General features: G+C 40.8%; 1 protein-coding gene across 2 annotated transcripts in view; it reads left to right on the top strand.

The window, feature by feature from the left end:
• The window catches only part of ppp4r4 (protein phosphatase 4, regulatory subunit 4), a 116,592-nt gene that overhangs the window by 15,314 nt on the left and 75,505 nt on the right, over positions 1–25,773 (top strand). The window contains exon 1 of one of the 2 annotated variants that reach the window (XM_070435950.1): positions 10,969–11,056. The exons of the other annotated variant lie outside the window; for it this stretch is intronic. The gene's annotated coding sequence lies outside the window, so the exon portion shown is untranslated. Of the gene's footprint in view, positions 1–10,968; positions 11,057–25,773 lie in introns of those variants that run through there. 2 annotated transcript variants of the gene reach the window in all.

Below are 25,773 nucleotides of genomic sequence, written 5' to 3'. Positions count from 1 at the left end.
TCGAAATTGCAACAAGCGGTTGTTTGAAAATTTTATTTAATCAGATTTCTGGATAGGGCTGCTCTGAGTTTCTTGCCTTGGCAAATCGTGTTTTTAAGACATGGATGCCCTTTGCAACCACGTACACTACTGTTCAAAAGTTTGGGGTCACTTAGAAATTTCCTTGTTTTTTTTGTCCATATTTTATCCATAACATCAAATTGATGAAAAATACAGTGTAGACATTGTTAATGTTGTAAATGACTATTGTAGCTGGAAACGGCAGAATTTTTATGGAATATCTACATAGGCATACAGAGGCCCATTATCAGCAACCATCATTCCTGTGTTCCAATGGCACGTTGTGTTAGCTAATCCAAGTTTAGCATTTAAAAGGCTAATTGATCATTAGGAAACCCTTTTGCAATTATGTTAGCACAGCTGAAAACATTTGTTCTGATTAAAGAAGCAATTAAACTGGCCTTTAGACTAGTTGAGTATCTGGAGCATCAGCATTTGTGGGGTAGTTTACAGGCTCAAAATGGTCAGAAACAAAGACCTTTCTTCTGAAACTCGTCAGTCTATTCTTGTTCTTAAAAATGAAGGCTATTCCATGCGAGAAATTGCCAAGAAACTGAAGATCTCCTACAACGCTGTGTACTACTCCCTTCACAGAACAGCGCAAACTGGCTCTAACCAGAACAGAAAGAGGAGTGGGAGGCCCCGGTGCACAACTGAGCAAGAGGACAAGTACATTAGAGTGTCTAGTTTGAGAAACAGATGCCTCACAAGTTCTCAACTGGCAGCTTCATTGAATAGTACCCGCAAAACACCAGTCTCAATGTCAACAGTGAAGAGGCGACTCCAGGATGCTGGCCTTCTAGGCAGCTGTAAATGTCTACATTTTCAGGTGTTACAGTTTTCAAATTTTGTCAAAGACGTTATCATTTCAAGTTAAAGCGTACTGTTAGCTAGCTAGCAGATTGAATTTCCAAACACACCCGTAGTATAAACCAGCCTTTAGTCTTGAAATCTTTGGTTGTTTAGTACATGGCCTCACATGTAACTCCTTAAAGAGATGGGTGGGGCTAAGGCTTAAGAGGGTGTGAACCATGCTAAATGGGTGTAAACAAAGAAGAGGTGTTCCAAAACATTCAAGGGCCATTTTCTCAAAAGTGCAGTTAAAGTTGATCAACTTTCAAAGCAGATTTACTTTCCATTGTTCCTAAACTGTAGTGTATGATATAAAATTTTCTAGCTCTGAGTCTTTACTTTAATCCAATGTAAAAAACACTTTCAAATTTTTCTGCATAAGACCGAATTGAGCCGGTCGGTCACATTTGTGCAGTTTTGGTTGGTTAACACGGGACCCATGAGTGCACTTTGATAGCCGTTGCAATAACTTTTTAATATAATGGTCTCATCCACAACGGTCAATTTTCCTCTCTAAAGTATATATGACATTTTTTATATTTTCATCATTGTTGTTTTTGTGTGTAGCCAAGCCTTCCGTTCAAAGTGTCTGTTAATATTTTACCTAAAGACTTTGAGATTCACAGACTTTTGCCGATGTGTCTGTTCTCCAAAAAATGCCTGTCCATTTCCGTTTTGGCGCCCTGCACTTTCACTGGCTTTTGTCATATCATCCCGTTAACGGGATTGCAGCCATAAGAAGTTAAACCTTTCTAATTAGGAAACTCTTTGGGTATATTGTGGTGGACTGTCATTACAATTGCTTCACGGGAACCTGGAAAAATTATTTTTATTGTAACTAATCACTGAATGACTCTGAATTCATATGCAGTCAAAGCTATAACCACTAACCAGCTGAGCTAGCAAACAATGTAACAAAAGTATAATTTCAGTTTAGAAAAAAATACTCTATCAATACGCTCTGCATTTCAGGAATCACATTAGTACTCCTGGTTCACTGTTAAATTATTTAGCTCTCATGCTAGAAATGGTTGGAGATCCCTGTATTAGTGCCTCTAGGACAATTCAGACTGCTGATTCGATACCTTTTTATGAAATAAGTGTTTTTTTCTTCATTGTTAACGAGAGCCTGGGTCATATTGGAAAAGTAAGTATGAGTGGAGTGCTGATTGCCAGCAGCTGCTGGCTGATTGGCTGTGAGTAGACATAGATTTTTTTTAAACAACCACCCTTCCTCTTCAGAAGCACAAAATATCCAAAGTAAGCTAATTTACAGTGCTAGCATTGCTAGTATAATAYATACAGTGCATTCGGAAAGTATTCAGACCCCWTCCCTTTTTCCACATTTTGTTACTTTACAGCCTCATTCTAAAATAGATTAAATAAATGTTTTTCCTCGTCAATCTACMCACAATACCCCACAAAGCGAAAAGCAAAAAACAAAACAGAAATTACTTATTTACGCAAGTATTCAGACCTTTTGCTATGAGACTCTAAATTTAACTCAGGTGCATCCTGTTTCCATTGATCATCCTTGAGATGTTTCTACAACTTGATTGGAGTCCACCTGGGGTAAATTCAATTGATTGTACATGATTTGGAATGGCACACCCCTGTCTTTATAAGGCCCCAAAGTTGACAGTGCGTATCAGAGCAAAAACCAAGCTATGAAGTCGAAGGAATTGTCCGTAGAGCTCCGAGACAGAATTTTGTCAAATGCACAGATCTGGGGAGGAGTACTAAAAAATCTCTGCAGCATTGAAGGTCACCAAGAACACAGTGGCCTCCATCATTCTTAAATGGAAGAAGTTTGGAACCTTCAAGACTTTTCCGAGAGCTGGCTGCCCGGCCAAACTGAGCAATCGGGGGAGAAGGGCCTTGGTCAGGGAGGTGACCAAGAACGCGATGGTCACTCTGACAGAGCTCTAGAGTTCCTCTGTGGAGATGGGAGAACCTTCTAGAAGGACAACCATCTCAGCAGTACTCCACCAATCAGGCCTTTATGGTAGAGTAAAAGCCACATGACAGCCTGCTTGAAGTTTGCCAAAAGGCACCTAACAGGGACTGTCAAACCATAAGAAACAATATTCTCTGGTCTGATGAAACCAAGGTTGAACTCTTTGTCCTGAATGCCAAGCGTCACATCTGGAGGAAACCTGGCACCATCCCTACGGTGAAGCATGGTGGTGACAGCATCATGCTGTGTGGGGATGTTTTTCAGAGGCAGTGACTGGGAGACTAGTCAGGATCGAGGTAAAGATGAATGGAGCAAAGTACAGAGAGCTCCTTGATGAAAACCTGCTCCAGAGCGCTTAGGACCTCCGACTGGGGCAAAGGTTCACCTTCCAACAGGACAATGACCCTAAGCACACAGCCAAGACAATGCAGGAGTGGCTTCGGGACAAATCTCTGAATGTCCTTAAGTGGCCTAGTCAGAGCCTGGACTTGAACCCGATCAAACATCTCTGGAGAGACCTGAAAATAGCTGTGCAGCAACGCTTCCCATCCAACCTGTCAGAGTCAGAGACTATCTGCAGAGAAGAATGGGAGAAACTCCCCAAATACAGGTGTGCCAAGCTTGTAGCGTCATATCCAAGAAGATTCCAGGCTTGCAATCGCAGCCAAAGGTGCCTCAACAAAGTACTGAGTAAAAGTTCTGAATACTTATTTAAATGTGATATTTCAGTGTTTTATTTTGAATAAAACACTGTGCCTTCAAAAAAAAAAAAAAAATCTTTGTTGTTATGGGGCATTAAAAAAACAATTTAATCAATTTTAGAATAAGGCTGTAACATAACAAAATGTGGAAAAAGTCAAGGGTTCTAAATACATTCTGAATGCACTGTATCAGCGCCAGATGCAGGTACGTTATAACTGGCCCTGTATCAAGAACTCATACTGACCCATCCTTAACTTCTCCATCTTTATCTGCTGATAAGATCGTTAATCTCAGCGTATCACCGTCTCTTTCCATCTTCTCTTCACCACCAATGTCCATTCATATGCTCGGAGTGATGGCGTTTGATTGAACCCATATGTCCCCGACAGAGTCAGCCGGCCGTGTCCCACTTTGGGGACGTCAGAGTGTGAGGAGTCACCTGTTCCTCACCTTGACTTGTCTTCTTCCTGTCTAGACCCATCACTCAAAAGAACAAGATCCTGGTCAAGCTGTGGCCACACTGTTGCTAGTATGTAATGGGATGTTTTTAGGTCCATCAAAGTTTTATGGGCTGGGCTCTAATTACAGGAGCGATAGAGTTAAGGTTTGATCATATTCCCCAACGAGTCATCCCAACATCCTATCATCCAGTCCATTTATCTAACAATTAACTCCCCATACCATTCACAGTTAAAGGGAGGGAGATACTGTGCTTACTTTCATCAGTTCTGTGAGCAGGGTAATTAAAGGCTATTAGGTGGCTAGTTTACTGTACATATAAGCAAAGGAGCAAAGTCCCTGTCCCCAAACCCACGTGCTGCCCCTAGCTCCTAGGCACAAGTGTAGATCTGAAAGGATTGAATGAGTATAATCAATATGGGGAAAATTCGACCTAGTCTAAGTTGCAGCTACAACCAAAATGTTTATACTTGTCCAGTTCTTTCAGATATCCATGAAGTGTTAGGTGTGGTTTCTGGAGCCTGCATTGGACATTTATTAATAATTTAGTTGATATTTCCTGTTCAAGAGAGATTAGATGCGGTGAGAAAGAAACAGATTGTGTTGTATCTCTCATCTATGTTTCATGAGGACAAGAGTGGGTTGACATGTTAACTATGAGTTATGAAACTGGAAGCCTGACCTTAAGCTTACTACGGTATTTATGAGTGTCTATTGACTCTACCCGGATTGGACATTGTCTAAACAAAGTTAAACTGTGGCTAGAGAGCACCTAGGGTAAGTATTTCATCTTGTTTTTATACCCTATGAAAATGATGTGTCAATTTTACTTCCATAGTCCCAGTTTTGTTTGCTAAGAATGGGCTTCAAATTTGCATCGTCAAATTCATTAAAACGCWGTCATTTTAAGATATACTGTGCCTTCAAAAAGTATTCACACCTCTTGACTTTTTCCACATGATGTTGTGTTACAAAGTGAGAATAAAATGGATTTAATTGTCATTTCTTGTCAACGATCTTCACAAAATACTCTACTGTCAAAGTGGAAGTAATATTCTAACAGTTGTAAAAAAAATATGGGRAAAAAAACACCAATATCTTATTTGATAAGTATTCAACCCCCTGAGTCAATACATGTTAGAATCAATCACATTTGGCAGCAATTACAGATGTGAGTCTTTCTTGGTAAGTCTCTTAAGAGCTTTCCACACCTGGATTGTTTCAACATTTGCCCATTATTCTTTAAAAAAAATATTCATTGGTAGGTCTTGCCATAGATTTTTCAAGCAGAAAGGCCCCAAACTGCTAGTAAAGACTCGGTGCACTACATTTGTGAAAATATCTMAACTAAATGTATTTGAGAGTTTACCAGCATTTGTAACTTGAGTCTGATAATGTTCTGTACAAACAGTTCATCTAATAATATTTGCGGAATATAAAAATACTTGCATGATATGTTTTATTTATTTGCACCAAAGAAAACAACTGATAGACAACAATACAGATAAAATTATATAAAAATGTTGTGCAGGTGTGGTTGGAAGCCCAAGGGCTCATATGAAACGTGGCACCGTCATAGGATGCCAGCTTTCCAACAAGTCAGTTCATCAAGTTTCTGTCCTGCTAGAAATGCCCCTGTCAACTGTAAGTGCTGTTATTGTGAAGTGGAAACCATTTGTAACACTCACTACCGAGTTCCATACGGCCTCTGAAAGCACGTCAGCACAAACAAACTGTTCGTCAGGAGCTTCATGACATGGGTTTCCATGGCCGAGCAGCCACACACAAGCCTAAGATCACCATGCACAATGCCAAGCATTGGCTGAAGTGGTGTAAAGCTCACCTCACCGCCAGTGGACTCTGGRGCAGTGGAAACGTGTTCTCTGGAGTGATGAATCACGCTTCACCATCTGGCAGTCCGACGGACAWATCTGGGTTWGACGGATGCCAGGAGAATGCAACCTGCCTGAATGCATAGTGCCAACTGTAAAGTTTGGTGGAGGAGGAATAATGGTCTGGGTCTGTTTTTCATGGTTCGGGCCCCTTGGTTCCAGCGAAGGGAAATCTTAATGCTACAGCATACAATGACATCCTTGACGATTCCGTGCTTCGAACTTTGTGGCAACAGTTTGGGGAAGTTCCTTTTCTAGATGGCCAGCCTATGTACCATACAGTAATGCACAGGATGGTAAATTAAAAGTGTTTGTTTTCCATGTTATTTGATCAAGAAAAACATTTGATGTAGATGTTTTGTGTCTTTGCCCATAACTTTGCACCTTTTGATATAAACGTTTGAGGACAGGATTTAGTTTTTTTTCTGGATTCCATTAGAATGACAATCGCAGAGAAAGGGAAAGGTCAACATCTCTTACAATTCCAACCATTGAATCCTGTAAGATACTGTTCTTAATTTTCAACTACCTTTTTTGCCAAAGCGGAGATGCAGAATTCTTTTTAATTAAAATTTGTCGTTTTTTTTGCTTGTGCTACAGATGTCTATATCGGTCCGATATTAATTTTGGCATTCATGGGTAAGATGTCTATTTCACAGGTGGTCAGGGCTCCACAGTGCAAGCATTTCACTCGCATTTGCAAATACAAATATAAGTGAAGTATGAGTGCATTTATCGCAAAATAAAATGTGCAGTAGCTGTTTTCAAAGTGTTTGTCATTCTGTTTCATAACTGGTAGCTAACCACACAAAGAACTACGAATCCAATAATACCCGACCTTGCGCAGAACAACACTRTCTGGTTGGGGAGCTGTGAGCACTGTGATTGAAGTAAGATACATTTTTAGAAGCTCTGCGCACAGGCATAAAAGTTGGTCTAATTTACTTAAGTCTACTAAAGTGATACTTTGTTCTTCTGTTTCTTGTCAATTTATATACATTGTTTTGTTCACTACTAGGTTATTTTTCAATGTTTGATTTTGCTTCAACTATTAGCGAAGACACAGTTTACTAGTCAGATTATCTATCTCACAGGGACACTGAAAAATACAAAATATTGCTGCTGCTTACTATTGTCATGTCTTTTTGAATTATAGCCGAATGTCAAAACACAGGTTTTAAAATGTCCAAATTCATAGTCAATATGTTGAAATAAGTCATGATATGTTGAAGACCAAGACATAAAAACTACTCTCCACACACACACACACACACACACACGTGTCACACTTGTGTTCAGATTACTTGTATTTTGCTAAATTAGTACCTTAACTGCTCATGCACCAAAATTTACCGAGCAGTCAACTCCAGACTGTAATCAATAGACGGTGCAAATTAACTTCACTAACCTCACTAACATCGATATAGTATTGAAATCAATGGAACTGGGACAATAACATTTACATTTAAGTCATTTAGCAGACGCTCTTATCCAGAGCGACTTACAAATTGGTGCATTCAACTTATGATATTCAGTGGAACAACCACTTTACAATAGTGCATCTAACTCTTTTAGGGGGGGGGGGGTTAGAAGGATTACTTTATCCTATCCTAGGTATTCCTTAGAGGTGGGGTTTCAAGTAACTGCGGCAACAAGTACCATTTGCGCTCTTCTAAAAGACAAACCCCAACAAACTTGGGTATACTACATTTAACTGTCGTTAGATAAGAACCTGTGGTAGGCTTTTATCAACTCGTCTCGATATGGTCAAATGTTTACAGTAGATGGCCAATACGAAATAGGAAACGCAACACTTTTTTAATTGGATAATTTAAATGAATAATCCCTCTAAATATTGACAGGGGTTGCCTTTCGTTTGAGTAATAGCTTGACAGTAAAATGTGTGTATTAGCTTGTGGCCAGCGACTTCTATACAGAGAAAGCTGCAAATTGTCTGTGCTATTTGAGTTTGAAAATGAGTACCAAATTAAATATATAAATCTGATTTAAGCAATCGATTTTTCTAATAATACACTTTTCTAATAATATACCCAATCGGAGGTAAAAAAGGATGTGTAATTCCACAAAATGTTATGTGGTGAAAATCTAACAGTACAGCTCCCACAATCTTCTTATTATACATTTATTTCAACCAATCATCAGTCATTTGTGTCAGTGTAGTACATGTTGAGTGCCCTTTTCTGTAAGCATGCTGAAAGTCTGTTGTCAATTTGTTTGCAGAGTCATAGCATTGTATTTTTTTGTATCATCATTTTATAATTTTCAACTTATGTTTTAGTAATATACATTTTAACAGGATTCTACTTCGTCAAATAGGAACTACTAAATGAGCCCAAAAACGTGCTATGATTTTGATAATAGTGAAATCGTGGAAATTAGTTTGTCTTGCGTATTGAAGGACAGTAGGACACACACGCAAGTATAAATTAGTCAACAGTTGAGTCATCTACTTTCGGAAATAACAACCTGATGTGTCCGCATCGGTGTATTCACTTTAAGCAGTGGACTGGATTGAGACATTTTGAGCGCACCATGATACAGCAATGCTGCTTTCAATTGCACCAGTGATCCATGCAGAATTCTACAATTTTTAAACATGTTTTAAGTTTAATTGTTACAACAACCTACTTATGTTTTTGTTATTTAGAGTTTTTTTTATTATTATCTTGGATTAAGTTAGCAGCATATTATGCACATCTGCAAACAGCAGCAACGGATTGACAAATATTATTTATCTCTGGAGTCTTTTCTTTTATATATATGTTAGAATGCTATATACAGCATCCTATGTGCGTTTATACATAGAATTATAAAGAGGCATAAAAACACTGTGGCCAGTTTTTTCKAGTACTGGGTCGTACCCCCAGCCTGAATTCTTTCCAGGCATTGTTCAGTTGGTATCAAGGGACCTAACGTGTGCCAGGAAAACATTCCCCACACCATTACACCACCAGCCTGTACCGTTTACATCAGGCAGGATGGGGCCATAGACTCATGCTGCTTACGCCAAATCCTGACTGCCATCAGYATGATGCAACAGGAACCGTGATTCGTCGGACCAGGCAATATTTTTCCACTCTTCAATTGTTCAGTGTTGGTGATCACGTGCCCACTGGAGCCGCTTCTTCTTGTTTTTAGCTGATAGGAGTGGAACCCGGTGTGGTCATCTGCAGCAATAGCTCACCCATGACAAGGACCGGCGAATTGTACGTTCCGAGATGCTGTTCTGCACACCACTGTTGTACTGTGCCGTTATTTGCCTGTTTGTGGCCCGATTCTTGCCATTCTCCTTCAACCTCTCATCAACGAGCTGTTTTTGCCCACAGGACTGCCGCTGACTGGATGTTTTTTGGTTTGTCGCACCATTCTCGGTAAACCCTAGACACTGTCGTGCGTGAAAAGCCCAGAAAAGCCCTTTTCTGAGATACTGGAACCGGCGTGCCTGGCAATCATACCACGCTCAACGTTGCTTAGGTCACTCATTTAGCCCATTCTAACGTTCAATTAAACAGTAACTGGATACCTGTCTGCCTGCTTTAAATAGCAAACCACTGCCACGTGTCTCACTGTCTGTATGAGCGAACCATTTTAGTGAACGGCGTGGTGTACCTAATAAACTGGCCACTGAGTGTATATAATAATTGTCCGTTTGGGTTGCATTTGTATGCGCACTGTATAGAATTGCAGTGACAGTCAGTGTTTGTTTAAAAAAAGAAAAAATCTGACTGGGCACAAGGCTAATGGCAACAGCCACGCTTTGGTCATTGGGGGAACCCATCCCGCCATACAATCAACGGTATAGGGGAAACACTGGTCTATCTATTGCACTGCCTATGCCTAGGATGTGGTGGAGAGCTGACCCTCTAGTTATCTCCTCCCCTCCCTATCTTTAATCTACAAAACGAAGGGTTCCTCCATTGCTGAGCTAATTAAGGGAGCAGATTGGTGCGGCACCCTCCACTCCCACGGGAAGCAAACTAGTTCTTTCAGAACAATTTAATTGCTCCTGTTGGCTCGTTATACTTGAGAAGTTGAAGCAGACCAGGATACCAGACTAGAGATTTGTATGTCGACAGACAGGGTTGTGTGTGTGTCCTTGTTCTGGTGTGGACAGAGGGCTTAAAGGGGAAGGTCAGGATTTAAACAACTACAACACATTTTCATTGATTGTTCGCTAGTAGTGGCTAAATTTAGCCGTTGTAGTTCTTGAACACTTAAAATGTCGGGCCTCGATACCCCCGTACCTAAGCCAATGACGTGTCTTCATGACATTGTTACAAATAAATGTCATATGTTAACCCCAAAAATCATTGTTTGGTTGTGTTTATGAATGAACACCCCCACAACACGATGCTGCCACCCCCGTGCTTCACGGTTGGGATGTTGTTCTTCGGTTTGCAAGCCTCCCCCTTTTTCCTCCAAACATAACGATGATCAATATGGCCAAACAGTTCTATTTTTGTTTCATCAGACCAGAGGAAAGTACGATCACTGAGTTTGAAGATAGGCCTTGAAATACATCCACAGGTACACCTCCAATTGACTCAAATGATGTCAATTAGCCTATCAGAAGCTTCTAAAGCCATGATATAATTTTCTGGAATTTTCTAAGCTGTTTAAAGGCACAGTCAACTTCGTGTATGTGAATTATAAGTGAAATAATCTGTCTATAAACAATTGTTGAAAAATTACTTGTCATGCACAAAGTTCCTAGGCCGTCATTGAAAATAAGAATTTGTTCTTAACTGACTTGCCTACTTAAATAAAGGTTTAAAAAATATATATAATAAAAGTAGATGTCCTAACCGATTTGCCAAAACTATAGTTTGTTAACAAGAAATTTGTGGAGTGGTTGAAAAACGAGTTTTAATGACTCCAACCTAAGTGTATGTAAACTTCCGACTTCAACTGTATGTACTGTCCCACAAAATTGCTAAACATAGCAAGCCATTCGCTGAGGGCGAATTCATTAAATTATTTTTTATTGACTCTGCAGCAGTACTTTGCCCCCGACAAGAAAGAGCTGTTTGAAAATGTTTCCTTGTCAAGACGAACCATGACACGGCGTGTTGAGGACATCGCAGAGAATATGGAATAACAGTTGAAACACAAGGTAAAGGATTTCACCTATTTCTCCTTGATCCTGGATGATAGCAGTGATGCACGTGACACGGCGCAGTTGTTGATATTCTTACGAGGCATAACCCCAGACTTTGAAATTACAGAGGAGCTTGCTTCAGTGCAGCCAATGAAGAGCACAACCACAGGAAAATATTTATTGGAGGAGGTTAATAAATGTGTGGCGAAGCTGGAACTGAGTTTTGAAAAGTTATCTAGTGTGACCACTGACGGGTGCCCAAATTTGACAGGAAAAAACACCTTTTGAAAAGGATACAAGATCAAGTAGCTGAGCTGAACCCAGATCAGAAAATGTATTTCCTGCATTGCATTATTCATCAGGAGGTGCTCTGTAAATGTGTTGTGAAAATGAGCCATGTTGTGGATACAGTCACTAAAGTGGTAAACTTCATAAGAGCAAAATCTTTAAACCACAGGCAGTTTGTCTTACTGTTGGAAGTGACAGAGTCGTCGGGTCATGCATTTCTCCCCTACCACACAAACGTGAGATTGCTGAGTTTGGGGAAGGCGCTTAAAAGGGTGTGGGACCTGATGTCGGAGATGGCTGAGTTTTTGCAAATGAAAGGAAAATATGTGGATTTCCCTCAACTGCAAGATAAAGAATGGTTAGCTGATTTTGCATTCACCGTGGACATCATGGCCCTCATGAATGAACTGAATTCCAAACTACAAGGGAAGGGCCTTTTTGCACATCAGATGTACAGCCTTGTCAAAGCCTTCAAGGGACAATTAATCCTCCTGACCCGCCAAGTAGAAGCCAACAATCTCACCCACCTTCCGACACTACTAGTCTGTTCCCTATCAGATGACCAGTGGGAGAAGTATATATCGCTGCTGCGTGCTCTGAACGGTGAGTTTTCTCATCGATTTGAGGATTTCGAAGTGTTGGAAAATGACATGCTGTTGGTTTCCTCTCCTTTCACCTTCAATGTGGATAACGCTCCCACTGACCTGCAACTTGAGCTTATCTTCAGTCTGATGCAGTGATTGGAGAACTATTCAAAACAATGTCACTGACGAGGTTCTATGCATCTCTCGATGAACAGGAGTCATGTTTAGAAGATGTTTGTACTGTTTGGGTCAACCTATGTATGTGAACAGACATTTTCAGTGATGAATATAACAAGTCAAGGTACAGATCATCTCTTACTGACTCTCACCTCTCACCAATCCTGCTCATAGCGATGTCAGAAACTATACCYGACTTCACTGCTCATCAGAGACTTCACTCCTCACACTGATTGAGTAGTTTAAATGTAATGTTGAGCTCTCTCTCTTTCTTGTTTTTGTGCATACCCGTTAACAAGAGTTCTGTCCATGGGGCTGAATGCACAGGGTACTTTTCCCTCCGTGTAGTTCATTGCATGTTTAATAATGAAAATACCTACCAAAAGGAGAACATGGATGTGGTTTATTTCTGTGCATGTTAAAAAAGTAAGTAAGTAGCATATCTGGATGTGATTTACAGTAGATATCTGTCAACACAGTCATACACATTATGTATAATCCTGTAATATGATTCTGGCCCGCGATGGCAACAATATATTCTAATGTGGACCTCCATGGAAAATAATTGCCCAGGCCTGGTCTATAGCATAGTTTTGTCATTTTGAATAGATCACATCTAGCCTACTTTTTAATTCCAGTAGGCATTATTCGGTAAAATGCTTAAAAACATATACATCACAAATTGAACCTACTATACTGAACACAAATATAAACGCAACAATGATTTTACTGAATTACAGTTCATATAAGGAAATCAGTCAATTGAAATAAAGTCATTAGGCCCTAATACGTGGATTTCACATGACTGGGCAGAGGTGCAGCCATGGGTGGGCCTGGGAGAGCATAGGCCCACCCACTTGGCAGCCAGGCCCACCCACTGGGGAGTCAGGCCCTGACAATCAGAATTCGTTTTTTCACACAAAAGGGCTTTATTACAGACAGAAATACTCCTCTGTTTCATCAACTGTCCAGGTCGTGGGTCTCAGACAATCCCGCAGGTGACAAAGCCGGATGTGGATGTCCTGGGCTGGCATGGTTAGACGTCGTTTGCGGTTGTGAGGCCGGTTGGATGTACTGCCAAATTCTCTTAAATGACCTTCGAGGCAGCTTATGGTAGAGAAATTCACATTAAATTCTCTGGCAACAGCTCTGGTGGTCATTCCTGCAGCCAGCATGCCAATTGCACGCTCCCTAAAAACTTGAGACATCTGTGGCGTTGTGACAAAACTGCACATTTTAGAGTGGCATTTTATTGTGCCCAGCACAAAGTGCACCTGTGTAACGATCATGCTGTTTAATCAGCTTCTTGATATGCCACACCTGTCAAGTGGATGGATTATCTTGGCAAAGGAGAAATGTTCACTAGCAGGGATGTAAACTAGCAGGGAGCAAGGTGCACCTGTGTAACGATCATGCTGTTTAATCAGCTTCTTGATATGCCACACCTGTCAAGTGGATGGATTATCTTGGCAAAGGAGAAATGTTCACTAGCAGGGATGTAAACTAGCAGGGAGCAGGGATGTAAAGTATGTGCACAAAATGTGAGAAAAATGATTTTTGTGAAAATGGAAAAATTCTGGGATCTTATTTCAGCTCATGAAAAATGGGACCAGCGTGATTCTCATATGAGTTTGTGAATAAATAAGCACACTTACCGGTGCACTGGAGAAAAGATTTTGAAAAAGTTTGCTTACACGTGCCTATCATGCAACTATCTGCATGCATTGATGTGTGCATAGAGTGGGTTCGGTTTTTATACCTTAGCACAGGCTTCCCCAACTGGTGGCCCACAGTTGATTTTATTTGTCCCCCTGTGCAGGGAGGGGGACATAAGACTGCAGCAAATAAGAAAGGTTTGAAATTATTGTTTTAGTTAAATGTTATCTGTTTGGGTTTCTTGCGGTCAATTTGCAATCTACAAATTATTTGTAATTATGTTCCAGCCCCCTGACCAGCCGCTCAAGTAAAAATCAGCCCGCTGCTGAATCTAGTTGGTGTCACACACCACTGTGTCCACACTATTGCTGTTTACACAGGCAGCCCAATTCTGATATTTTTTCCATTAAATTGGTCTTTTGACCAATCACATCAGATCTTTTTCAGATCTGATTGGACAAAATACAAATTAGTGAAAAAAATATCCAAATTGGGCTGCCCGTCTAAATGGAGCCTATTAGCGGCAAGATGTGTGAAGCGTTTACTCTGTTATTTGCGGTTAGGAAAACTGGAAGCATCTACTTAATTGAAGTCTGTTTACCCCAAAACCATTATACAATTTGATATGACCACAGGGAAAAATATATATTTTGACTGTATGCTACTACTCAATAATACTTCACAGGTTTGATTAAATGGAGCCCTTAGACTTATTAGCCTAATTAGAGAAATTCCACGAAGTCTCTGGTGTATTCTGGTGTACGAGAGAAGTGGGAGATTCTCCCCGCTATAGCTACTGCTGCCTGAGACACCACCTGTCCATGAGCGTCCTATGGGAAAGGCTATAGAGAGCTGGTCTGGCTCCCAAATGGCACCCTATTCCCTACATAGTGCACAACTTTTTACCAGGGTCCACAGGGCTCTTGTCAAAAATAGTGCACTTTATAAGGAATTGTGTGCCATTTGGAGCACAGCTCTGGAGCCTGCCAGATACAAAGCTGTGGCCAGCAATGCGTAACAACAGACTGCTGCCTGGAGAGAGTGAAGCTTCAGCAGGGTCACAAGTCAGATTTGCTGCAGTGCTTGGCATCTCTCCCCAACTGGCCCTCTCCCTCTGTACTGTCAGGAATTGACCTAACTAAAGCAGTAGAGAATTAGATTTACTTTATCACTGGTAGTAAAGGCTGTGCAGTGCATGAAAAATGCAGCTATATTGGAGAACATTGGAAGTTGAATGCTTCTTTATTATAAAACAACAGTCGGCAATACTTTTATTTAGCCCTCCACCCTCCCCAGCTCACCCCATTCATAAGTCTGCCTTTACCATAGGCCTAAATTATATCACAGTATCATAACAGTAGTTTAGAACAGAATAATGGGCAGGGCTCGACATTAACCCTTGTCCTCATCCCTAGCCAAGTAAAAAAAGTCTGACAAGCAGAGTATCAAATAATTACTCCGAATTGGATCAGAGTGTCCTCTGGAAGCTGTATTGCTGTTCTCCTAATTTCTGTAGAGCGCATCATAGTATAATTGTATGGCATTGATAGGCAGGAGCGGTCTTTCAAATCATTCGCAGTTGCGAGATATGCTTTGGAGATCAAAGCACAGAGCTGCATTTATGTTGATATTCCTTGCAAATTAGTGAGTTATTTGCAAAGTTATAGCTGATTTCTTCTCAGCAAACAGGGTTCGTACGGTCATGAAAATCTGTCAAAAGTCATGATGCATGTAAAAATATATACAGTATATCCATATTGCGATAAATAGATTGATAAGTTTATTACATTAATGTGCACCAGTTTTTTTMATTTATCCTTTAAACTACTAGTTTGATGGTTGTAGCCATCAATTGTCCCATAATTTCATTTTTATTCTCTAGTATAGGCTGCTTACCATAATGAACAATATCATTAAAATGCCTGCAATAAGTGTCCTTTATGGTCGGTGTCAATCATTTCTGTTGCATTGTTCCAGCTCTCATGTGTGCATCACCTGTGTGTATTATCTATCCGGATGCCTAGTCACTTTACTCTGCCTTCATGTACATATCTACCTCAAATACCTTGTACCTCTGCACATTAATCTGGTACTCTATGTACAGTTGAAGTCGGGAGTTTACATACACTTGTCATTAAAACTCGTTTTTCAACCACTCCACAAATTATAGTTTTGGCAAGTCATTTAGGACATCTACTTTGTGCATGACACAAGTAATTTTTCCAACAATTGTTTACAGACAGATTATTTCACTGTATCAGAATTCCAGTGGGTCATACGTTTACATACACTAGGTTGACTGTGCCATTAAACAGCTTGGAAAAATCCAGAAAATTATATCATGGCTTTAGAAGCTTCTGATCGGCTAATTGACATCATTTGAGTCAATTGGAGGTGTACCTGTGGATGTATTTCAAGGCCTACCTTCAAAGTCAGTGCCTCTTTGCTTGACATCAAGGGAAAATCAAATGAAATCAGCCAAGACCTCAGAMWTTTTTTTTGTAGATTTCCGCAAGTCTGGTTCATCCTTGGGAGCAATTTCCAAATGCCTGAAGGTACCACATGCATCTGTACAAACAATAGTACGCAAGTATGAACACCATGGGACCACGCAGCCGTCATACCGCTCAGGAAGGAGCCGCGTTCTCTCTCCTAGAGATAGACTTGTGCGAAAAGTGCAAATCAATCCCAGAACAGCAGCAAAGGACCTTGTGAAGATGCTGGAGGAAACCGGTACAAAAGTATCTATATCTACAGTTAAAACGAGTCCTATAAATCGACATAACCTGAAAGGCCGCTCAGCAAGGAAGAAGCCACTGCTCCAAAACCACCATAAAAAAGCCAGACTACGGTTTGCAGCTGCACATGGGGACAAAGATCGTACTTTTTGGGGAAATGTCCTCTGGTCTGATGAAACAAAAATAGGACTGTTTGGCCATAATGACCATCGTTATGTTTGGAGGAAAAAGGGGGAGGCTTGCAAGCCGAAGAACACCATCCCAACCGTGAAGCATGGGGGTGGCAGCATCATGTTGTGGGGGTGCTTTGCTGCAGGAGGGACTGGTACACTTCACAAAATAGATGGCATCATGAGGATGGACAATTATGTGGATATATTGAAGCAACATCAAGATATCAGTCAGGAAGTTAAAGCTTGGTCGCAAATGGGTCTTCCAAATGGACAATGACTCCAAGCATACTTCCAAAGTTGTGGCTTAAGGATAACAAAGTCAAGGTATTGGAGTGGCCATCACAAAGCCCTGACCTCAATCCTATAGAACATTTGTGGGCAGAACTGAAAGGCGTGTGCGCTCAAGGAGGCCTACAAACCTGACTGTTACACCAGCTCTGTCAGGAGGAATGGGCCAAAATTCACCCAACTTATTGTGGGAAGCTTGTGGCAGGCTACCCAAAACGTTTGACCCAAGTTAAACAATTTAAAGACAATGCTACAAATACAATTGAGTGTATGTAAACTTCTGACCCACTGGGAATGTGATGAAAGAAAAAAAAGCTGAAATAAATCATTCTCTCTACTATTATTCTGACATTTCACATTCTTAAAATAAAGTGGTGACCCTAATTGACTTAAGACAGGGAATTTTTACTAGGATTAAATGTCAGGAATTGTGAGAAAAAAAACKGAGTTTAAATGTATTTGGCTAAGGTGTATGTAACCTTCCATTCTTGTGTATTTTATTCCTCTTGTGTTACGTTTTAAATCTGTATTGTTGGGAAGGGCAGTAAAGTTTACACGCGTTGTATTCAGCRCATGTGACAAATATATATATTTTTCCCTCACAGAGTGTGCCAGTGCGAGTCAGCCCAAGGGGAGAGAGAGAAACATAAACCTAACTAGATAGCCAATTTAACACATAGTGTAGCCTGGCTAGTTATCTCGGTATTTAACTATTTAGCTATGCATGTATTAATGTCATTGTCATGTCCGATGTCCTAAAAACTTTCGACCGGCACTCTTGAATAACCCCAAATTGCCAACATGCAGTTGATGAACGGGTCCTTTCACTGTAAGACTGTAAAATACCTTTAATGTGTTTTACAGAATTAATGCTGTGGATTGTATTGCATTATGGGTAAAATGCAGAAAAATACTGTTATTAACTGTAATTGGAAGCATCCTGTAAAAATTACTCTAACATACTGGATTTATTTACAGTAATAGCTTATGCCTACTGTAGATTTAAATTTTCAGTTTCAGGGGCCAACCTCATGCTGTCGGGTGAGACGTATGAAGCTCAGACAATCACTCTGGGTGATTTTAAGCGTACCTGGTAAATTATACCATAAATTCCAATAAAACGTTGGTTTAACAATATACACATTTCTGTAAAGAAGTACTATATTTCAAATGGTACTGTAATTCCACCCCATAGAATACAGTACCCAACAATATTTTTGGAGTGCCAAAACCTTGTGAAAACTAGTGGGTGCATGGTATTGTTGTTTGTCTCATTAACATATTTTGAGGCGTGCCTTGTAGAGGCTACATTTGTTGCACCCGTGAGTGAGAGTGCTCTTCCAATTGAACTGATGTGGTAGTAATGTCCAAACAATTACATTTGTATAAAGGACATATTGGAGTGGAAGCAAGCCTCAAACTTTTAATGGCTAAGTATTTGCAATGTTCTTGGTCTGTTTTGCCCTGTAGTCTCTGGAAGCTTTTTTAAGGACTCTAAAAGTGCAAGTTGTATTAAAATCCTTAAATCTGTCACGTTTAATCTAGAGATAAGTTTGTTGTTTTGAAAGTGTATTGGAAGGTTTTTAGTAGCTAGCTTTTGAGTTTGGATCCCGCGACGCAGTTGGCATCAGTTGCTGGGACGGCTACTCTCTGTCCAGTGATCCTGCCGACCAAGGCCGAGTCTGAGGAGCTATTTGGCGTAGGCAACTAGCTAGCAGCTAGGCTAGCTGCTATCAAGCTTGAACGCAGCCCGCGATGCAGTTAGCTATTTGTGGCTGGGACCGCGGGTTCTCAGGTTTGTGGCTGTCTAGATCTCTGTTGTTCATTGTTGTTTTCAATTTTCCTTGTGACCTCCCTTTTCTGGAACTGCGAGGAGTAACAGCGTAACCTACACTAGCTACCATGACAAAGACCAAATCCGGCAGGAGTACCATTGAGGACAGTGGTGTCTATCACAGGTGAAAGATCTATTAAACGAACAGAAAGAGTTCTACAAGCAGTTGTTACAACAAGAAAATAGCTTCAAGTGTTTTGTCCAAATACTGGTGGATTCAACTAATAAAATAATGGGCAATCTGACCAGAGAGGTCCAGGACCTGAAGAACAGTTTGCAATTCTCCCAGAGTCAGCTCGATGAGTTGAAACAGGAGAAYGGCAAGATGACAGCAATATGTAGGTCATTGAGAGAGGACATCAGTTCTATTTGTGAATCTATGATAAAAATGGAGAAATCTCAAGGGACGATCAAGGCACATGGTTGTGGACAGAATTGAAGAATCTCCACATGAGACCTGGATGGAGTCTGAGGACAAAGTGAGGGAAATGATCTTGGAGAAATTGATGATGGACCACAGGAAGATTGAGGTGGAGCGTGCCCACAGGACTAGAAAACCAACCACCGGCCCAGGTGACAGGCCCAGGCCGATTACTGGTCAAGTTCCTGAGTTTCAAGGACATGGTAGCTGTTCTGGAAAGAGCCAAGGACTTGAGGAACTTACCTTCCTCAACGAGAACTATCCTAAAGCTGTGCGCCAAAAGAGGAAAGAACTTATCCCAGCCATGAAAGCTGCCAGAGCTCGTGGGGACAGGCCTATTGTCCACCCTCCCTCCCAGAAGCCTGGAAGGGATGAGAGAACCAAGCCTATGTGTTCGTAGCTTCAACCCCACAGCGCGCACACACACACAGCAATGGACGGCTGAATGTATATATTTTTTCTTTTGCATTGTTTGCTCTTTCCCATAATTATGTCTATCTTTGATAATTTACCCAGGAAAGGGCTGAAAATAGGCCATATTAATATATGTAGCCTTAGAAATAAGGTTAATGAAAACAACTTGCTAACATCAGAACATTTGTATATTAGCAATTTTGAGACTCACTTAGATAATTAATTTGATGATACAGYAGTAGCAATACAAGGGTATAACATCTATAGAATAGACATAAATGCTTATGGGGAGGTATTGCAGTATATATTCAGAGCCATATCCCTGTAATGCTTAGAGAAGATCTTATGTCAAGTGTTATTGAAGTGTAGTGGTTGCAGGTTCACTTGGCACATCTAAAGCCTTTTCTTTTGGGGTGTTGCTATAGGCCACCAAGTGCTAACAGTCAGTATCTAAATAATATGTGTGAAATGCTTGATAGTGTATGTAATGTAAATAGTGGTCTACTACTGGTTTTCATCAAGCTGTCCACTCAAGAGAACTTCACTGTTACCAGTGCCTGTAATCTGGTTATTAATCAAACACTACAGGAACAAGATCATCCACATGTATCAATCACATTTTTTACTAATACTGTATCCGTACTCATTGGATGCAGTGATCAAAATAGTGTCTATATCCAGGAACGCCTAAGTTCAAAATGCTGGGCCTAAAATAGTGTATAAGAGATCATACAAAAGATTTTGCTGTGCCTCTTATGTGGAGGATGTGTTGGTCAGATATGATTAATAAGGAGCATCCAGACGCTGCCCTTGATGAATTTATGAAATTGCTTCTTCCAATTATTGATAAACATGCACCTGTTAAGTCTCCATGGATTGATGAGGAATTGAAAGACTATGGTTGAAAGAGATGGGGCAAAAGGAGTGGCTAATAAGTTTTGGCTACACATCKGACTGGCTGCAAATTTGAGAAATGTGACAACTCAACAGAAAAAATAAACTATATTATGAAGCCAGGATCAATGATAAAGAATTGATGAAAAAAAAACACTTTAGTACTTTAAATTAGATTATGGGCAGAAAGACAAATTCAACTCCATCTTTCATCGAATCAGATGGCTTATTCATCACAAAACCACTTGATGTTGCCAATTATTTTAATGATTGCTTCATTGACATAGTTGGCAAACTTATGCAGGAAATACCAACAATGAACAGTGAGCCATCGTATTCATGCATAAAAAAAAGACTGAAAGAAAAGCATTGCAAGTCAGTGTGGGAGAGGTGGAAAAATTATTGTTCAATTATGACAAACCTCCTGGCATTGACAACTTGGATGGAAAGCTACTGAGGATGTTAGCTGACTATAGCCACTCCTGTCATATCTTTAATCTGAGCCTAGAGGAATGTCTTTGTCCTGAAGTCTGGAGGGAAGCCAAAATAATTCCACTACCCAAGAGTGGTAAAGCAGCCTTCACTGTATCTAACAGCAGATCTATCAGCTTGCTGCCAGCTCTTAGCAAACAGCATTAAACTGGCAGCAGAGTTGCCAGCCAATTACTGTAATTGTATAATTTCTTATTGTAAAACATGCAACATTACAGTATTTACCTGGCAACTCTGCTGCCAGTATAATGCTGTACATTTACAGCGAAAACCTTTAGTGTTAATAAACCAATTGCACATACTCCGGTTGTAAAACCGCCTCAAGCACTCAATATTGGGAGTTGAGAAATAAGTCTGTCGTAATGACAATGTAAAACATATTCTTARAGTAGCCTAATTGACAAACTCCCATGCTGTCAACAGATCTTCCCTGAAACCTGCATATTTTAGCCTTACAAGTTTATAGATAAGCATGTCTTGGTTTCCTTGAATGAGGAAATTATTTGATGTATTTGGTTGTAATTGTAATGTTGAAATATTTTATAGGCTAAAAAGGATGGCCAACCATCCTCCAGGCAAACCATAATGGAACAGTGCATCATTCTTGTTCAAGTGGCTAAAAAGTTATTGTCAAGCCCTGTATGGTATATCCTCACTATATGCAAAAAACAACCTTATGGGTAACCTTAGAGTCCCAGCTACGCTAGTAAACACAAAACTAGTAGATAATCTGTCTACAATAGCATGTCACTTTACAATGATTGATTGCATATGGCCCTTGTACTTCTGCTTCATTGCTAGTTTACCTTGGTTTGTTAACTGTTACATACAACTCTTGGAGGGAACRCAACCCCTGCTACACTCAACTCCCCGTGGAGTGAAAGAGGTATGTGATTGTAGGTGCAGGTAAGGATGAAAGAAGCAGAGAATATTACCATTAACAGAGATTCTATTTCCTTAACACAGTAAATGTGGGGAAGGGGCTGGACAGAACCAAAGAAAGTAAAAGTTAGTCCCCTCTCCTACCTACCCACTACTTACCTCTTCTTAACACCACCTGGTACGCTAACCAAAATACAGGGGATGGTCCACCCAGGTCTTACCTAGTGTGCATAGACAGAGTATATACTATGGGTATATGTATGCCCACAGACCTCTTGCCTAAACACTCCCAAGGTGCCTTCCCCTTCCCCCCTGGGAACAAATTAAACAGAATAAGTCACCAAACTCAGTGAACAATTTGAATAAACCACAAACACCAAGTACTATAGCAAACACATACCTCTGCAGGACCGGCTACAAAATACTTTACAACAAATTTACCAAACCAACACAGCCGATACAAAGACGCTCTCCCTCTTTTTGACAAAGGAACACTGGCTTTTATCCAGCTGGAGAAGGAATTGGTAATTGAAAACAGCTGTTTCCCCTGACGAGAGGGAGGGTTCAGAGCTCCAATCATCGATGGGGCCGACCAATCAGCTGCTTAGAATCCAGGAAGCCATTTCCTGAAATACACACATACAAACACATACATACCCAAAACATATAAACTGGGGAACGTAACATTAACAATAGATGGAATGCAATTTACTCCACTGGGGTAATAACTTTTTGACCCTCACCTCTGCAGATGAGCCTTGTGCCTCTTATCTGCCTCATGCTCTCTCACTCACACACACTCTTTCTCTCTCTCTCTCTCTCTCTGCTCTTTTTTCCCTGCTGGAGGATTAGGCAATGCCTAGGCATGAAAAGAATAGTCATGCTTTTTATCCCTGCCCAAGAGTTTAGAGAAGAATGGATTTGCCTGGTCACTAGAACTGCGTCAACAAACGTGTGTGGTTGAAGTCAAGGATGGCACAGTGAGCGCATTGTTGCCTTTTAGTGCACAGTTTCCTCTTCATCACATTCAGACAGCGCTTTGAAAAGTGACAGCTCCCAAGAGTTAGCGCGAGCCTGTGAGGCAGCAATAGACTGACACGAAGAGAGCGCCATCTCCCGCTAACCTCAGCCAGACCTGAGGTGTCAATCTCACAACACACACACACACACACACACACACACACACACACACACACACACACACACACACACACACACACACACACACACCTGTCTCTTATACACATCTAGATGTGTATAAGAGACAGCACACACACACACACACACACACACACACACACACACACACACACACACACACACACACACACACACACACACACACACACACACACACACAGCATGCCATAAAAGGGCCTAGCCGTTCAACCTCCCCTCTCTGTGTCATGTGCATTCCAATCAGCTTTTAGCACTTATGCTCAATATGCACAGCTAACTAATGGCCAGGAAACAACAGGGGTTGTGTCCACCACTCCTCTGAAACGATTTAACTGTTCAAACTCCATTGAACTCCAACTATCCATTCCTCAGTCTCAGTTCCTTAATATGAAGCCTTGTGAAGTGGGGTTTAACGATAGGTCAGTAAAGTACATAAAAGTGCCATAGTTCTAACAGATCCTGCGAGAAATCAACCGTTTATCGACTCCCACAAAGTGGACTCAAGTAGCCTAAACTCTGGTGTGTTGACTGTAACAGGACTGCTACACTGCAAGTGTAACTTGTACAGAGTGTGAGACGCTCCCATTCATTTCAATTAACCTTGGGCATAAGCGGCATGGCTCTGCGAGAGGCTCGCTCTGCGAGAGGCTCGTGCTGCTCAGTGTAAAATTTTGCTCAGGTTTCATTTTSAAGAATTCAAGTGGCGCTTACGCTCTACTCACTCTGGAAAAAGTGACAAGTCCGCTGGAAGTCAGTTGTCAGTTTGATTACATGGTTTTGTCATATGGAGACATGTCAGTATTGTTGATGTTTTTAAGAATTAGGTGTGTATGATAATGTCAAATGGGTGCCTATGCTGTTGCCAATAGGCTACGTGCCGTTAACCATAGGCTCGATGCTGTAGCCAAATTACTTGAGACACTAGCCTATTTAGGCAGTCTTCCATAGCCATCTTTCACATCCACCTAAAGCGACACTGATCTGGTTTATCCAAAGTTTGGCTCTTATCTGAAGTTGTTTCATCTTCCTTCTCTGGGGTTGGGTTTCTTTTGGATATCTGGACCCACTCCTGTTCATACGTGATGGGCAAGTTGTTGACCTGGTTTTTGTTTCAATTCCACTTTGTCAAATTAGGAGCCTGCCCTTGATCTGTAGCACTTTGTTGCTTTATTGAATAGGTCAATCACAGGTAATGTGTTTTGTTTTGTTGTGCATGTCTGTGTTTGCGTATATTCCTCTATGTTTGTATGGGTCCATCATGTCAGTAAATGACTGGTTTGTGCAATACTTTATATAGGGTAGATTGTTCTCTTCAAAGCTATCAAACTACTAATTTACCAAGGCTCATGCATTGATTTACTCTATTAAAATACTACAACAACTAGGCGCAAGTTGACACCCTGGTTTGATTATCAGACTGTGATTGGGAGTCCCATAGGGCGGCGCACAATTGGCCCAGCGTCATCCGAGTTTGTCCGGTGTAGGCCGTTATTGTAAATAAGAATTTGTTCTTAACTGACTTGCCTAGTTAAATAAAGGTTAAATAAAAATAAATAAATACGTTTACCTACTAACCCCTCCTTGACATTAGACTACATTTGAATTGACATGCATAAATCACATTGACTGTATCTGTGGATCATTAGTTGATACAGTAGATCAAGTTATTCAAACAAAGTGTTTGGCTTGTTTGGCTTGTTATCATGTTTATTGCAGTGCTTAGCATGTTGACTCTTCATGTAGATGGATGTTGGCAATACTTTCCCTTTGTTTTTCCAGTTTATCTTTTTTCATGGCCTGTGGACTGCGTCATAGTAACCTGTGGGGAGACAATGACTAAGAAGCTCTGTAAATTCTCTCTCTTGCTCTCTCTCACTTTCAATTCAAGGGTTTTATTGGCATGGGAAACATGTTTATATTGCCAAAGCAAGTGGAAATGATACTAAACAAAAGTGAAATAAACTCAGAAATGAACAGTAAACATTACACTCACAAAAGTTAAAAAATAATATTTAAAATGTTGTATTATGGTTATGTATAGTGTTGTAACAATGTGCAAATAGTTGAAGTACGAAAGGGAAAATAAATCTCTCTCTCTTACATGGCTTACATGGTTAACACAACCGAAAACGGGTCTTCCATTTTACAGTCTTTCCCCCTTCTGCAAGAATGGAAAGTTCACCCAGGGTAGGGCCCGAAGCCTACCTCCATTTGTCAAATGTAACCCAAGTCCGCCTTGCATCGCTCATTCAGCAGTCAAGCCTAATTACAAATGCGCGTGTGTCTTTTTACTTTCTGAAGGGCTTCCAGGTGTATCGTTATAGGGCCCCAGAGCACACCGAAGAGATCAAAGCGCTGGCCTACGGGCGTCAGCTCCTGTTACCCCATGCGCTCAGCTCTTGCCCTTTAATTGATTAATTCATTCTCAAGCCGATACCCCACCCCAGATCGCATATGGTACTGCAAAGTGCTCTCTTGCCTCCACCTTTTGAAACACTACATAAACAGCACTAAATCTCCAGGCTCTGGACAATACAGTCAACAACCTCAACAGCCGTTACCACATTTCTCTCTGTCCCAAATGGCACCCTATTCCCTATATAGTGCACTACTTTTTACCAGGGCGCATAAGCGTGCCAATCCTGGACGCATCCACTATTTCATATTGCTAGTGTAGCTCGGAGCCGGGACAGCAGGCAAGGCTGTTCCCTG

The sequence above is a fragment of the Salvelinus sp. IW2-2015 genome, linkage group LG28, assembly GCF_002910315.2.
Source record: "Salvelinus sp. IW2-2015 linkage group LG28, ASM291031v2, whole genome shotgun sequence".
In the NCBI taxonomy this organism is placed as follows: domain Eukaryota; kingdom Metazoa; phylum Chordata; class Actinopteri; order Salmoniformes; family Salmonidae; genus Salvelinus; species Salvelinus sp. IW2-2015.
Note: the sequence above shows the minus strand (reverse complement) of the source record. Positions and strands in the feature narration are given on the sequence as shown.